This window comes from Ursus arctos, unplaced genomic scaffold, assembly GCF_023065955.2.
Source record: "Ursus arctos isolate Adak ecotype North America unplaced genomic scaffold, UrsArc2.0 scaffold_19, whole genome shotgun sequence".
NCBI classification, from domain to species: domain Eukaryota; kingdom Metazoa; phylum Chordata; class Mammalia; order Carnivora; family Ursidae; genus Ursus; species Ursus arctos.
Window position 1 is genome coordinate 8,460,829 of NW_026622863.1, and position 15,145 is coordinate 8,475,973.

A 15,145-nucleotide genomic window follows, 5' to 3' on the forward strand; every position below is an offset into this window, starting at 1 on the left:
GGCTCTGTGCTCAACAGGGAGTCAGCTTCAAGGATTCTTTCTCTCCCTCTGCCCCTCTCCCCAACTCTCTAAAATAAATAAATAAATCTTAAAAAAAAAAGATATACAGTACATGTACATTGAAAACTACAAAACGTTATTGAGGGAAATTAAAACCTAAATGAATGGAGAAATATACCACGTATGTGGATTGGAAAGTGACATTTCTCCCCAGATTGGTCTATGGAGTCAAGGCAATCCCAGTCAAAATCTCAGCAAGCTTTTCTGTAGAAATTGACAAGCTGAATCTAAAATGTATGTGGAAATGCAAAGGATTTAGAATAGCCAAAACAGCTTTTTATTTTATTTATTTATTTATTTATTTATTTATTTATTTATTTATTTATTTTTAAGATTGTATTTATTTGTCAGAGAGAGGGAGAGAGAGAGAGAGAGAGAGAAAGAGAGCACAAGCAGGGGGAGCCCCAGGCAAAGGAAAAGCAGGCTCCCAGCTGAGCAAGAAGCCCGGTGTAGGACTCGATCCCAGGACCCTGGGATCATGACCTGAACCGAAGGCAGACGCTTAGCTGACTGACCCAAAACAGCTTTCTCAAAGGTGAACAAATTTGGAGAACTTATACTACCTGATTTTAAGACTTAGTGTAAAACTATAGTGATCGAGGCAAGACATAGGAATCAGAAGAACAAAATTGAAAGTCCAGAAATAGACCCACACATAATTACATGGCCAATTGCTTTTCCACTAAGGTGCCAAATTAATTCAATAAAGAAATAATGGTCTTTTTATTAAACGTGCTAGAATAACTGATACCTATATGGAAAGAGATGTGTTCAAGAGTCAAGATTTAATGAAATTCAATATTTTTACTAATTCATCAAATGCATTTTTAAAAAATTTCAGTATACTTAATATACAGCATTAAGCACATTCTTTTTTTTTTTTTTTAAAGATTTTTTTATTTGAGAGAGAGAGAGAGAGATTGGGAGAATGAGTGGGAGAAGGGGCAGAGGGAGAAGCAGGCTCTCCGCTGAGCAGGGAGCCCAATGTGGGACTCGATCCAGGACCCTGGGATCATGACCTGAGCTGAAGGCAGACGCTCAACCGACGGAGCCACCCGGGCGTCCCCATCAAGCACCTTCTTAAGTGCAGCTCTTTTTTCTGTAAGTGCGTGATAGGGAAGAACGCAATGCCTATCGGTGCAGGATGGTGTCAGTGCCTTGATTCCCAGGAGCTACCCGCAGTTTTTATGAGCCATTGCTTTTGTGCCCACAGGCCAATGTGTCAACACAGTGAAAAATGCAAGTCACATTTCAGTATTGTTGCAAAAATAGCGTTGACCTTGCGGGACCCCCGAAAGATTCTGTGGAACACCCTCTGAGAACTGCTAGTCTAGAAAGAAGTAAAAAGAGAACAGAAGGAGGACTGAGACCAAGCCTTGGAGAAATCGAGTATTTGGTGGCCTGGTTGGAGGATGAACCGGAAGGGAAACACAGAAGGAATGACCTGGGAGATAGGAGAAAATCCAGAAAAGCGAAAGGTCAGGGAATGCTTTCAGATGGTGGACGGGGCCAATCATGTGGAATGCGGGTTAAGGTCCGCTAAGAGGAGAGATGAAGAAGGTGCACCGATTTAGGGACGTGGATGGAGAGTGTGTGAGGTGGGGAAGTGAAGCTGTTGGGGAGAGAGTCTTTGGGGGGGGTTGTCAAGGGTGAAAAGAGACAAAGAGCAGCTGAGGGATGGAGTCACAATTGCTCATTTACTCTCAGCGAATAGATGAATGAATGGGTGATGCATTGGATGTGGAGAATAGAGCAAAAGAAAATCCCAGGAGGGCACCTGGTTTAGAGCTTCCGGAACTAATCAAATAATGGTCTATTTCTTGAGATGGGAAACTCAGGACCAAGTTAGGTGGAACATACCTGTAGTTTGAGTTGAGGAGGCATTTCCCTAGGAAATTTTAATTTCCTTTTTAAAGATGTTGGTCTTTTTCCTTCTATACCTTGAAGCCCATTTACTATTTCTGTTGGTAAGAAGCATTGAGAGTTTCCAGGTCTTGGGTCATGCACTTTTTATCTTGTCCCCTTTTCCACTTAAAAGTTCACCTTAGTTTAAAAAAAAAAAAAAATCGCTTTATGGGGCACCTGGGTGGCTCAGTCAGTTAAGTGTCTGCCTTCGGCTCAGGTCATGATCCCGGGGTCCTCAGGAGCCTGCTTCTCCCTCTGCCCCTCCCCCAGCTCATACTCTCTCTCCCACTCTGTCTCTCTCAAACAAATAAAAAAATTTTTTAAGATTTTTATTTTTACTTATTTGAGAGAGAAAGAGAACACAAGTTGGGGGGCAGGGAGCAGTGAGAGAGAGAGAGCAGACTCCTCCCTGAGCAGGGAGCCCGACTCAGGGCTCGATCCCAGGTCCCCAAGATCATGACCTGAGCCAAAGACAGATACTTATTCAACTGAGCCACCCAGACGCCTCTAAATAAAATCTTTAAAAAAAATAAAATAAACAAGTTCACCTTAGTTTTACTATCTAACCAAAAAAATGTTATGTCTTTATATAGTAGAAGATTCTCAAATTTTGCCCTATTAGAGAAATTTTTTTTTAAAGATTTTTTATTTATTTATTCGACAGAGATAGAGACAGCCAGCGAGAGAGGGAACACAAGCAGGGGGAGTGGGAGAGGAAGAAGCAGGCTCATAGCAGAAGAGCCTGATGTGGGGCTCGATCCCATAACGCTGGGATCACGCCCTGAGCCGAAGGCAGACGCTTAACTGCTGTGCCACCCAGGCGCCCCGGCCTATTAGAGAAATTTATATCTTTAATTGAAACTATTTCGGCCCACATAATTGAGGATTTTCTTATTTTGATCAACAGAATTAACTTGAGTTATCCTTTTTCTATGCAGAGTGAGAAATTATAAGCAAGTGGTTTCCAATATTTGCTTAAGTATATTTTTATCCTCCCTAATCTTATATAGGAATCCTAATTTTGAGAACACAGCTGCCCTAAATTTTTAACATTTTCAGTGATGTGTGCCTGTCCATGAAAAGAACAAATTCTTTTTGAATAGAGGAGCTTCTTTAATTACTTCCATTTAGTATGAAATCAGGAAAAACACTTCACTACTCTCATTTATAGGGACCAATTTCTTGAGTTTATTTAACATAAAAGGCAAAGTTATTCAAGTAAAACAGGAAGAAATGAAGATTTTTTATTTTTTTAATTTTTTTTTTTAAGATTTTATTTATTTGTCAGAGAGAGAGAGCATAAGCAGGGGGAGCGGCAGTCAGAGGGAGAAGCAGGCTCCCCGCTGAGCAAGGAGCCTGATGTGGCACTCAATCCCAGGACCCTGGGATCATGACCCGAGCTGAAGGCAGACACTTAGCTGACTGAGCTACCCAAGTGTTCCTGTCACAATCTTTAAAACATTACATACTCTAATGAAATCAACGATATTCAATTGTTTTCACTAAAATTTGCACATGAATTTAGTGCATTTCACAGTTTGATAAAATAACTTAATAAACTACTCCCTTCCCCTAAATTTAAAGCCATATGAAAGATATGGAGCTTTTCACTTTTGCTCTTTCACTTTGAATTATAAGGTAAAGTAAGTTCTGGAAAATTCAAAACATGACATTTTCCATTGCTCTATTAAAAGAAATTCTGGGGCGCCTGGGTGGCTCAGTCAGTTAAGCGTCTGCCTTCGGCTCAGGTCATGATCCCGGGGTCCTGGAATAGAGCCCCACTCAGTGGGGAGCCTGCTTCTCCCTCTCCCTCTGCCCTCCCCCTACTCATACTATCTCTTGCTCTCTCTCTCTCAAATAAATAAATAAAATCTTAAAAGAAGTTATAGTTCCTTTCAATTTTTTAAAGTTATATTTAACTTACGTATTATAAAACAGGTATTACATGTGTATGATAAACAATTAAAGCAATGCCAGAAAAAACCCGTGAAAAGCTTTTGTGCCTTCCATTTCCTCCCCGAAAAGTGTCCCTACTGGTTTTGCATGAGTCCTTCCAGCAATGCTCTTTGCATAACAAAGCACATATATGTGGTGTTCTCCCATTTGGGATGCAAATGGTAGCTTACTCTTCATACTGTTCCATACTTTGATGTTGTTAGTTACAATCTTAGTGGTCTTTCCATATCAACATGTACAGAACTGCCCCCATTCTTTTCAGCCACTCCATAGAATTCCACTGAAAGGGGTGGAACTGTAATTTAATTAGTTTTCCCTTAGAGAGGGAGGCGGTCATGCATCCAGCTCAAGAGATTAGACTCTGGAGCCAGACAGTGTGGGTTCAAATCCTGACTCTACCCCTTCCTCACTGAGTAAACGTGGACAAATGATTTAATTTCTATGCCTGCGTTTTCATATCTGAAAAAGGGAATCATGAATAATGACCATGCGACTAAACAGGTTTGTTGTCGAGGCATAAGTGAGTTAATATTTGTGAGACACACGAATGTTTCTTACGTAAACGGATGTCTAGATTGTTTCTAGTCTTTTGCTGTCCCAGGCGATGCTGAGTATTCAAGTACTTGTGTGACTGTGCACCAGATCCTAGAGTTTGAATCACTAAAGGGTAAAAAGAAAAAAACATATATATACCCCCTTTCTCTGCTGTATTTTTCTTTTTTAGTACTTAACACCATTTGACATATACATTTAGAACGTTGTATTTTTAATTCCATAAATTGGCCCAAATTTCTTCTCTTAACATTTGGAAAGAAAAATGACAACCAGAAACCTGAGACACTTCCTGTGTTCTAGATTTTTAAGGAGGGCTTTAGAGAGAACTGGGCATCTGGAAGCCACGTGTTCTGTAGCGCTCACCACGCTCTTTCCTGCGGGAGATGAGAGGTGAGGGAGTCTCTGTCCGTCTCTGGCCGCGGGATGTGCGTATGTGTGTGTGTGTTTGGAGGGTGGGTGCTTGCAGAGTCCCTGCAGAGAATTAAAGACCTGTGAGTGTCTGTGATATGTGTAATAACATGGACAGCCGAGTACATTCTGGAGGAAAAAGAAGAAAAGACGCCACTTAGACGTTTCAGGAAGAAAGAGGTGGCCGTGCTGCCTTGTGCACATCTACCCTCATCCTTACCACCTTGGTGCACATCGGCGCAACTTCCAGCTGCCAGTCTCTGAATTTCCTGGCCTGAGGACTTTCTTTGGCTCCTGGGTCCCCCTTGGCCCCAGCATGACAGCTCGGAAGTATAAGGAATGGATGAAATTCCCCGCCCCTAACCCTTCCCTGCCAAAATCCCTCCATCAATGACTGGCAGGAAGAAGTGTATAAATACCCAGCACTCTTACCCCCTCCATGGGGAGACTCTGAGGGCCCAGAGTTCTCCAGCAGGATTAAGTCAGTTACTCACACTGGGACCCTGCTTGAAAACAAAACTTTGCCGCTGCCCTCCCTTCCCTATCTGATTTCCCCTCTCCCCACTGGTGTCTCTGGGGATCACCAGCCATATAAACTGCTTGCCCTTGACACCTTGGCTCAGTGTCTGCTGAAAGAACCCAGGGCAACACAAGACATATTAAAGTTGTGTTTTGGGGGGGAGGGATTGTGCATGTGTGTGTAAGATTTGTAAATTCATAAATTTATAATCTGGGCATGTAATAGCTTTGTGCATTAGCCATACTGGTGGAATAATGTTAGTTAATGTGCAAGGTGATTATCTTAGATTTCTTGCCTTAGGAGGAGAATTCTCATTTCCATTTATCAAACCAGTTTCCTTCTGCGGATATCAAAAATTGCTTAGGTCAGTTTACATCTCTAGGAGAAATTAATTTGATGCTAGATTACATGATACTTCGGTCTACTTGGGATCAGAACAATATAGTTGTTTGAACTGGGAAAGCAACTTGTTAAATTCTAGTGGAAAAATAGGATGGCACTCCCCCATTTGCCACGTCACTGCCAGTTACACGGGAAGCAAATTCAAGAGGGAGATCTTTCAGCCTAAAACTCAAAACCCGCAGATGCCCGGGTTTGGGTTCTGAGGTCCAAACAACTAACTTCAAGGCTAAGTTTCAAGATCTAATCTATGAGTGTGTGGATGGAAATTCTTGCTGAACTACGTGTGAAATTGTAGCTGATAGGGCAATTGCTAAGTTCTCACTTAACAGGAATGAGATGAAATGAGATACTGGAAAATCAGAGCAATACAGCCTGGTTTGAAAAACATTGTTTTCATTTAGGAGAGATAACAGGCATAAAAATATATATATAAAAGAACTCACTTATCCAAACTGTCCCTCCATTTATGCATCAGTCAAGGGGGATCACCTTGATGATTGCCTGGATAGGTCGGGGGGGTTAATTTAAAAAGTAAAATTAGAGTTGTTTTTAAAAGACCTGCCTCTAAGAGGTAGAATGACATGTGCTTTTCTGAAGATCTGCCTCGGAGTATTGTTTATACCAGCAAAAGATTGCAAACTACGGAAATGTCCCTCTCACAGCGGTATGGCTAAGTCACTATGGTATGGTTTCGTGTGCAGTTCTGTACAGAGTTAAAAAAGGAGGCGAGTAGTCACATGGACTAACGCGGAGAGATGTCTGAGGTGGTGGAATGAAAAGACAGTTACAGAAAAAATGCACATCTATATTTTAAAAAGAAACTATGTGGTTTTATAAAGATACATATGTATGTGGATCTGAGTGTGTGTGTGTGTGTGTACGCGTGCATATTGATTTTTTTAACGGATTTTATTTCTTTGAGCGAGTGAGAGCACAAGTGGTGGGGAGAAGCCAAGAGAGAGGGAGAAGTAGACTCTGTGCCGAGCGCAGAGCCCGATGTGGGGCTCGATCTCCCGACCCTGAGATCATGACCTGAGCCAAAATCACGCATCGGTCACACAACCGACTGAGCCACCCAAGTGCCCCTGCGTATTGAGTTTTTATTTGTCATTGTCTTCCCTACTAGATAGTAAGGTCTATAAAGGCAGGGACTGTGTTTTCTGTGTTTTGTTGACTGCTATATCCTCAGTGCCCTTAGTAACCGCTCAATAGTTAATATTTTTTCAATAGTTATTTTTATTTACTTTTGTGTGTATGCGTGTGTTCCTTTCTCTGTGGTAAACTATGCATAACATAGATTTGCTGTTTTAACCTTTTTAAAGTGTATGGTTCAGTAGCATCAAGGAAATTCCCGTTGTTCTGCAACTATCCCATCATCTACCTCAGGGACTTTTTTCGTCTTCCCCAACTGAAACTCTGTCCCCATTAAACATTAACTTCCTCCCCCCGCCCCCACCCCCTGACCCTGGCAACTACCATTCTCCTCTCTGTCTCTACGAATTTAACTACTCCAGGTACCTCCAGGTGTAAGTGGAATCATAGACTCATATGATATCGTTGCTTGTGACTGGCTTATATCATTTAACACCACGTCTTCAAGGTTCATTCGTGTCTTAGCATGTGTCAGAGTTTCCTTCCCCTTTTTCTCTTAAAGATATATTTATTTATTTTAGACCCAGGGAGAGAGAGAGAGAGAGTGCTTGCGCGCGGGCACAGTGGGAGGGGCAGAGAGAGGAGGAAGGGAATCCAAAGCAGTCTCCCTGCGGAGCGTGCAGCTGGGCACGGGCCTTGATCTCATGATCCCGAGATCATGATCTGAGCCAAAACCAAGAGTCAGGTGCTATACCACCTGAGCCACCCAGGTGCCCCAGAGTTTCCTTTTTGAGGCTGAATATTATTCCATTTGTGTGTGTGTGTGTGTGTGTGTGTGTGTGTGTGTAATGTATATTTTTCCATATAGCTGTCTCTATCTCTATCTATCTATAGAGAGATACACACCACATTTTTTAAAAAGATTTTATTTATTTATTTGACAGAGAGAGACAGTGAGAGAGGGAGCACAAGCAGGGGGAGTGGGAGAGGGAGAAGCAGACCTCCCGCCGAGCAGGGAGCCCGTGTGGGGCTTGGTCCCAGGCCCCTGGGATCATGACCTGAGCCAAAGGCAGACACTTACTGGCTGAGCCCCCCAGGCACCCCTACACACCACATTTTGTTTATCCATTCATCTGTTGATGGACGCTTGGGTCTTTTCTACCTCTTGGCTGTGAATAATGGTGCTCTGAGCATGTATATGTATAATCAAGTCTCTGATTGCAGTTCTTTTGGGTAGATACCCAGAAATGGACTTGTGGGATCATAGGGTAGTTCTATTTTTAATTTATTGAGGAACCTCCATACTGTTTTCCATGGCATCTGCACCACCTTACCTTCCCACCAACAGTGGACAAAAGTTGCAATTTCTTCACATCTTTGACAACATTTGTTAACTTCACTGTTCTTCATAAAACAATCCTAATGGGTGAGAAGTGGTCAACAGTTATTTTTTGAATGAACCAACAATATCTCTAAAATTAGAATAATTACTACTTATTGCATTGTGTTTTGTCTAAGGATCCAGTGTTAGCAGAGGAATGCTTATATCCTTTTGAGATACACTGTTTTCAATAACAAGAACATTGGAATGTCCTTTTTATACAAGACATCTAATAGGTCCTAAGGCAAAATATATTGTTCCATCCAAGTTGCTATTTTAATTTAGATAAATAATGTCCATTGTCAATGTCCGTTTATTCTAGAGACTACTAAAAGATATTTCAAGATCCTGTCCTATACAGTTTCATTTATGGCATAAAATTAAATATTTAAACACAAGAAACACCAACATTCATTCTCAAAAAATAACACATAGTATTACCCAATAAGCCAGCAATCCCACTCCCAGGTATTTACCCAGAAGAACTGAAAACAGGTATTCAAATAAAAACTTGTACACAAATATTCATAGCAGCATTATTCACAATAGCGACAAGGAAACAACCCAAATGTTCATTATTCATCCGTTAATGTTCATTAACGGATGAATGAAAAAACTAAATGTGGTATATTCATACAGCCATAAAAAGGGATACATGCTACAGCATTGATGAACCTCAAAAACATGACCCTAGGGGCGCCTGGCTGGCGTGGTTGGTAGAGCATGAGACTCTTGATCTCAGGGTCGTGAGTTCGATTCCCATGTTGGGCATGGAGCCTACTTTAAAAAAAAAGAAAAAAGAGAGGGCACCTGGGTGGCTCAGTCAGTTGAGCATCTGACTCAGGTTTCGGCTCAGGTTGTGATCTTGGGGTCGTTATCTTGGGGTCGTGGGATCAGCCCCGTGTCAGGCTCTGTGATCGGCAGGGAGTCAGCTTGAGATTCTCTCTCTCCCTCTTCCGCTCCCATGAGAGAGCGCTCATGCTCTCTCTCTCTCTCTCTCAAATAAATAAATCTTAAAAAAAAAAAATAGGAAAAGGAAACATTATCCTAAGCGAAAGAAACCAGAAACAAAGAACCCAGAAACAAACCACATATTGTATGATTCTATTTATATGAAACATCCCGATAGGTAAATTCATAGAGACAGAAAGCAGATTAGTGGTTGCCAAGGGCTGTGGGAGGGGAGAATGAGGACTACCTGCCCACCTGGGGTGATGAAAATGTTTGAAACTTGATAGAGGTGATCGTTGCATAACATTGTGAAAATCCTAAGTACCACTGAATCAGACACTTTTCAATGGTTACAATGGTGATGTTTTTGCTCTGTGAAATTTACAGTTTTTCAACAGAAGTAACTTATCTCCACACAGCAGGGACAGTGGGCTAAGTACCCACAGCTCGGAAGGGTAGAAGGAACAAGGGCTTCTCCCATGCTCCAAGTCCACTCCTCTGAGCTAATGACTGTCACTGGTTTCTTAGAAATCCTTAAAGAAAATATTGGTGCTTAAGGGTTTGTTTTTTTAATAGAAATTGGATCATATTCCACACACTGCTCTTCACCTTGCTTTTTCCTCTTGATGATACATTTTAGTGATTTCTCTGTCAACGTGTTTAGTGCCGGTTCATTCATTTTAACAGGTGCATAGTATTTTATCGACTGTACCTTAATTTGTTTCACTAGCCCCCTCTTGATGGAGGTTTATGTTGGCTACTGCAGACAAAGCAACTTTAAATATTCTTATTCAAAGATCTTTGCACACATATGCAAACTTACAAGATAAATTTCTAAAAGTAGCTATGCTGTCTGCTGTCCACCATATTTGTGAGCCCCCCCCCCCACATTCATATGTTGAAGCTCTAACCCCCAACATGACTCTCTTTGGAGACAGGGCCTTTAGGGAGGTAACTGAGGTTAAATGAGGTCATAGGTTAGAGCCCGAACCCAATATGACCGCTGTTCTTTTAAGAAGGGGAAGACATACCTGACTTCTCTCTCTTTCTGCATGCACATGTAAGCACACAGGGAAAAGATGCCACCTTCAAGCCAGGAAGAGAGGTGTCACCGGAATCCAACCTTGACTGCACCTTGATCTTGGACTTCTAGCCTCCAGAACAGGGAGACAATATATTTCTGTTGTTGAAGCCACCGAGTCCGTGGTGTTCTGTTACGACAGCTGGAGGTGGCTAATACACGGGGTCAGAGGATATACACATTTCAAATTTGATAGATATAAGACCAAAGTAGTCCTCCAAAGCTTTTTCTCCACTTTATCCTTCCACAGACCATGAACAAGACTAGTTTCTCCCATACCTTCATCAGCACTGGGTATTATTATACTGTTTAACCTTTATCAATCTGAGAAACACAGATTCTTTGTGTTGTAATTCAAATGGATGCTTGAAGTTGAGATTTTTCCAAACGTGTGTGTGACTTTTAATGAGTGAAATTGTTTGACCCTCCCTCCCCATCCCCAGAAGCCCATTATGTGGTATTATGTAAACGCTGGTCCAGCTCCACAGGGAGGTTTCAAGAAACTTTCTTTCTTTCTTTTTCTTTTCTTTCTTTTTTTAGAGGTGGGGGGCAGAGGCAGAGGGAGAGAGAGAATCTTAAGCTGGCTCTGCGCCCAACCTGGAGCCCAATGTGGGGCTTGATCTCCTGACCCTGAGACCATGACCTGAGCTGAAATCAAGAGTCAGACACTTAACTGACTGAGCCACCCAGGTGCCCCTCAAGAAACTTTCCTATGCACTTTCCATTTTTTCTTGCTTGCATATTTTATGAGTTGGAATGGCTACAAAAGAAATAAAAATAAGAGAACATTATTTTGGGGTTTCTCATACTTGATAGTAAGATATTTAATTCACAGTGATTTGGGGAAATGAGCCATAGGTCATATAGTATTATAGATGAACATAATCTTGCACTGCAGTCTCAGATTTTCTCAACTGCGTGATCACAATAAAATGGATTTGAACAATTTTAGAACAGGAGTGCTTACTACTGGGTCCACAGCACTGTTATAAGTAGGGACAGGAGGGGCCTGCACTCTTTGTTCTTTGTAATCTGTTGAGCTAGATTCTCCCCGATCATTCTTCTTTCCTCCTTCTTACCACTTAGGAGTCCAAAGATGTGCCATTAGGACATTCTGCTCCAGGGGCTCCCAGGTGCCCCATTTGAGTTATAGATCCCTCCAGCCTGTCATCCAGGTGCTTGCATCTCAGCCAAGGGGAAAAAGATTTGGCTACAATGACATATATTAACTAGAGAACACAAGCACACACCCGTGGACCACTGGATTGTGACCAAGTCCCCTGACTTAATCCTCTTTGTGTCCCGGTGTTAAATGAGTGGTGGAATGAATGAACGAATGTATGAATGGATGGCAAAGACACCAATTAGTTAAGTATCCAAATGTTTCCTGGGAAGGATGTTATTTTGGCCAAGAGGATGAGTGCAGCTTTTGATCTTCTCAGGAGTCAAAGTCACGACCTTGGAGCCACGTTGGCAAGATGCGTGGCTTGAGCAGATTATTACTGTATCAAGCTGATACAACCTTTGTGTCACCAGTGTGATTGTAATGTTTTACACACACAAAAACACACCCCTAATTATGATTTCACAAGCTACATAGAAATGCTATCTTGTAACTCACTGTTTTTTGGCCATCCATTCACAGATGCTGATTAATCATTGAACATTCATTATGGTTGTGTGTTTTCAGGTCCAGTTTAGAACTTTGAACAAGGTCAATAATCTCGGGTTGCTGTGGTCATAGTCCCTTGTGATTACTGACAGTGAAAAACCGAGTCTCAAATATTCTCTCCAGCCCTAGGAGAAATGTCTTTCAGTGTATCTGACATTTGTTGTATAGACTAGTTTCAAAGCTGATCAGGGGCTACAGATTGGAAACTGTTCCACTCGCACGATGTCACAGTGTTGTTTCCCAAGTGGTAACCTCGGCAGCTTCTCCTTGTGGCACATGATGTGTGGCCTGCCCAGGGCTGTGCTCTACTCTCTGATTCTCTTTTCCTTGCTGTGTAATGGGTTCTGTGCCTTTGTCCTCCGCCTGCACATTTTTAGTCGGCTTTTCTTGCACTTCTGCTAAACAAATACGGAAATTGCTGCTCGCGATTTTGGCTGCACTTTTCAAAACCTGTATCCGACTGTCCACAGACTTCAGGGTAACTCTGTAACTTAAATTATTCAAAATTTTCTCGAATGAAATGCCTTTTGGGCCAGATACACAATAAGGGAAATGCTCGGCACCTTTCGCCATGCATTTTACCTTAGAGAAGTCCCCTGTGGCTTGGCTTACACATGTCCAGAAATAAAATTTGCCTTTCTGCCTCCTTTTGAGGGAGTCAAAACATGGAGCACCCATTCCAAGCATATTCACTTCTGTTTGGAGCAATTCTCTTGTTGAAGATGCTGGCCACGAAACATCTGGGGTGGAAATGAATAACAGACTAGGTGTTGCTTGGACAGGGATGGCAGATCACCCACTAAGCACTTGAGAGCTGAAGGAGTGATTTTACTTTGGAAATCATTAAAATGTGAAGTCACAGGGCGATTTTGTTTTGTTGTGTGTGGGTTGTATGTGTGTATGTGTTTAAGTTTTAAAAACTTGGAAACCAAGGAGAAAGCGCTCATGGCCTCCGAATTGCCTTTGGGGTCATTCTTGCCTTGTTTTGAAGAATAGCGTGTGATCTCAGCTAAATAGTTCTATGGGCTCATCCCGTAAAACCCATGAGGTCTGACAACCTTCCTTCTTTAGTTCTTTCCCATCTCCTACTCCTGGCAGTTATCCTCCTGGGGGGATGGCTGATTAATCTGTGACTCCCACCCACACTCATTACCCAATAACTCAAATGGTGGCTTGGCCATATCCTTAATGTTCTCATTTTTTGCAATATGCATAGGCTGAAAAATTTCCAAATCATTAAGTTCTACTTCCTTTGTGCTTAACAATTCTGTCTTTTTAAGTCATTTCTTTCTTCTTGAATTTTACTGTAAGCAGCCAGGTGGAGCCAAGCCACACCTTCAACCCTTTTTTTAGAAATCGCTTCAGTTAAATATCCAATTTCATTCCCCACAATTTCTACCTTCCACAAAACCCTAGAAGGCAAACACAATGCAGCCACTTGTCTGCCACTTTATCACCAGGACTGCGTTTCATCCAGTTTCCAGTAACATGTTCCTCATTTCTGTCTGAGACCTCATCAGAGTGGCCTTTACTGTCCATATTTCTACCAACATACTGTTCATGACCACTGAGGGATTCTCTAAGCAGACTGAGGCTTTCTCTACAGTTCTCATCTCTCTTTCTGACCTCTCACCAGAATTACTTTTGTGGGGCTTGTGGGCCTTGAACTCATGACCCTGAGATCAAGACCTGAGCTGAGATCAAGAGTCAGAGGCTTAACCAGCTGAGCCCCTCGCCAGAATTACTTTTAAAGGTCTATTCATGGGGTTCCTGGCTCAGTTGGTGAACAGGCAACTCTTGATCTTGGCGTTGTGAGTTGGAGCCCCATGTTGGGAGTAGAGATTATTTAAAAATAAAATCTTGGGGCACCTGGGAGTCTCAGTCAGTTAAATGGCTGACTCTTGATTTCGGCTCAAGTCATGATCTCAGGGTCCTGAGATAGAGTCCCGAATCGGGCTCCCTGCTCAGCGGAGAGTCTGCTTCTCCCTCTCTCTCTGCCTGCTGCTCCCCCTGCTTGTGCACACTTAAATAAATAAAGCTTTAAAAAAATAAAACCTTATAAACGAAGGAATGGATGTCTGTTCATGCCGTGTGGGCTTTTTCCAGTGTGGACATTCAAATCCATTCCCTGCCCATTACCCAGTTCCAAAGCCACGTCTGCATTTTTACGTATTTTTTATGGCAGCACCCCCACTTCTCATGCATACGTATGTATGCATGTATGGCTTATTTGGATTTATCGTACACATAATATATATCCATATGCAGACTGTTTAAAAAAGAAAAAAGATTTTATTTATTTGAGAGAGCAAGAGTAAGAGAGCACATGCAGGGGGATGGGCGGAGAGAGAGGGAGAAGCAGGCTCCCCGCTGAGCAGGGAGCCTGATGCAGGGCTCTATCCCAGGACCCTGGGATCGTGACCTGAGCCGAAGGCAGACGCTTCACCAACTGAGCCACTCGGGTGCCTCAATATGTAGAGATTTATATGGATATTTATTATGAGGAATTGGCTCATACACTTTGGAGGCTGAGAAATCCCACAGTCCACTGTCCACAAGCTGGAGATCTAGTCAAACCGGTGATATAATTGAGTCTGAGTCTGAAGACCTGAGAACCAGGCATGCCAATGGTGTAAATATTGGCCAGGGGGCTGGAGAAGATGAGTTGAAATGGCCCAGTTCTATCACTAAGGCAGGAAAAAAGGGACAAATTCCTCTTTCCTCTGCCTTTGGTTCCATTTGTGCCCTCAACTGATAGGATAAGGCCCACCCACATGGGGGAGTCCATGTGGACTAATTTAATTTAATGAACAATCATACCAAATAACTTTTTCAAGAAAAAGGTCTGGACTGCATTTCAAGTTATATAGGGTCTAGTAAGAGAATATTCTGGAATGAGATTTTGGCAGTAAGAGCCTTTGTCTTTAGAAGTGGAATTTCAGTGAGAGTTGACAAAAGCAGTTGCAGGTGAGCACCTTCTTAGGCAAGACCACCTTATCTAGGGTCTTCTCCCTCTCCCACAGATTGCCCTGCAGTGATACGTTAAAAAGAATTGGTAATTTGGCTGGGATCATGATCTCGGGGTCCTGGGATTGAGCCCTGCGTTGGGCTCCCTGCTCAGCAGGGAGCCTGCTTCACTCTCTCTCTCTCTGCCCCTTCCCC

At 42.4% G+C, this 15,145-nt stretch overlaps 1 protein-coding gene across 1 annotated transcript in view; it reads left to right on the plus strand.

Moving 5' to 3' along the window:
• Window positions 1–14,273, plus strand: part of HEATR3 (HEAT repeat containing 3) — a 60,549-nt gene extending 46,276 nt beyond the window's left edge. Inside the window, exon 18 of the transcript XR_006409004.3 lies at window positions 1,274–14,273. The gene's annotated coding sequence lies outside the window, so the exon portion shown is untranslated. The remainder of the gene's footprint in view (window positions 1–1,273) is intronic.
• Window positions 14,274–15,145: the final 872 nt, after the last annotated feature.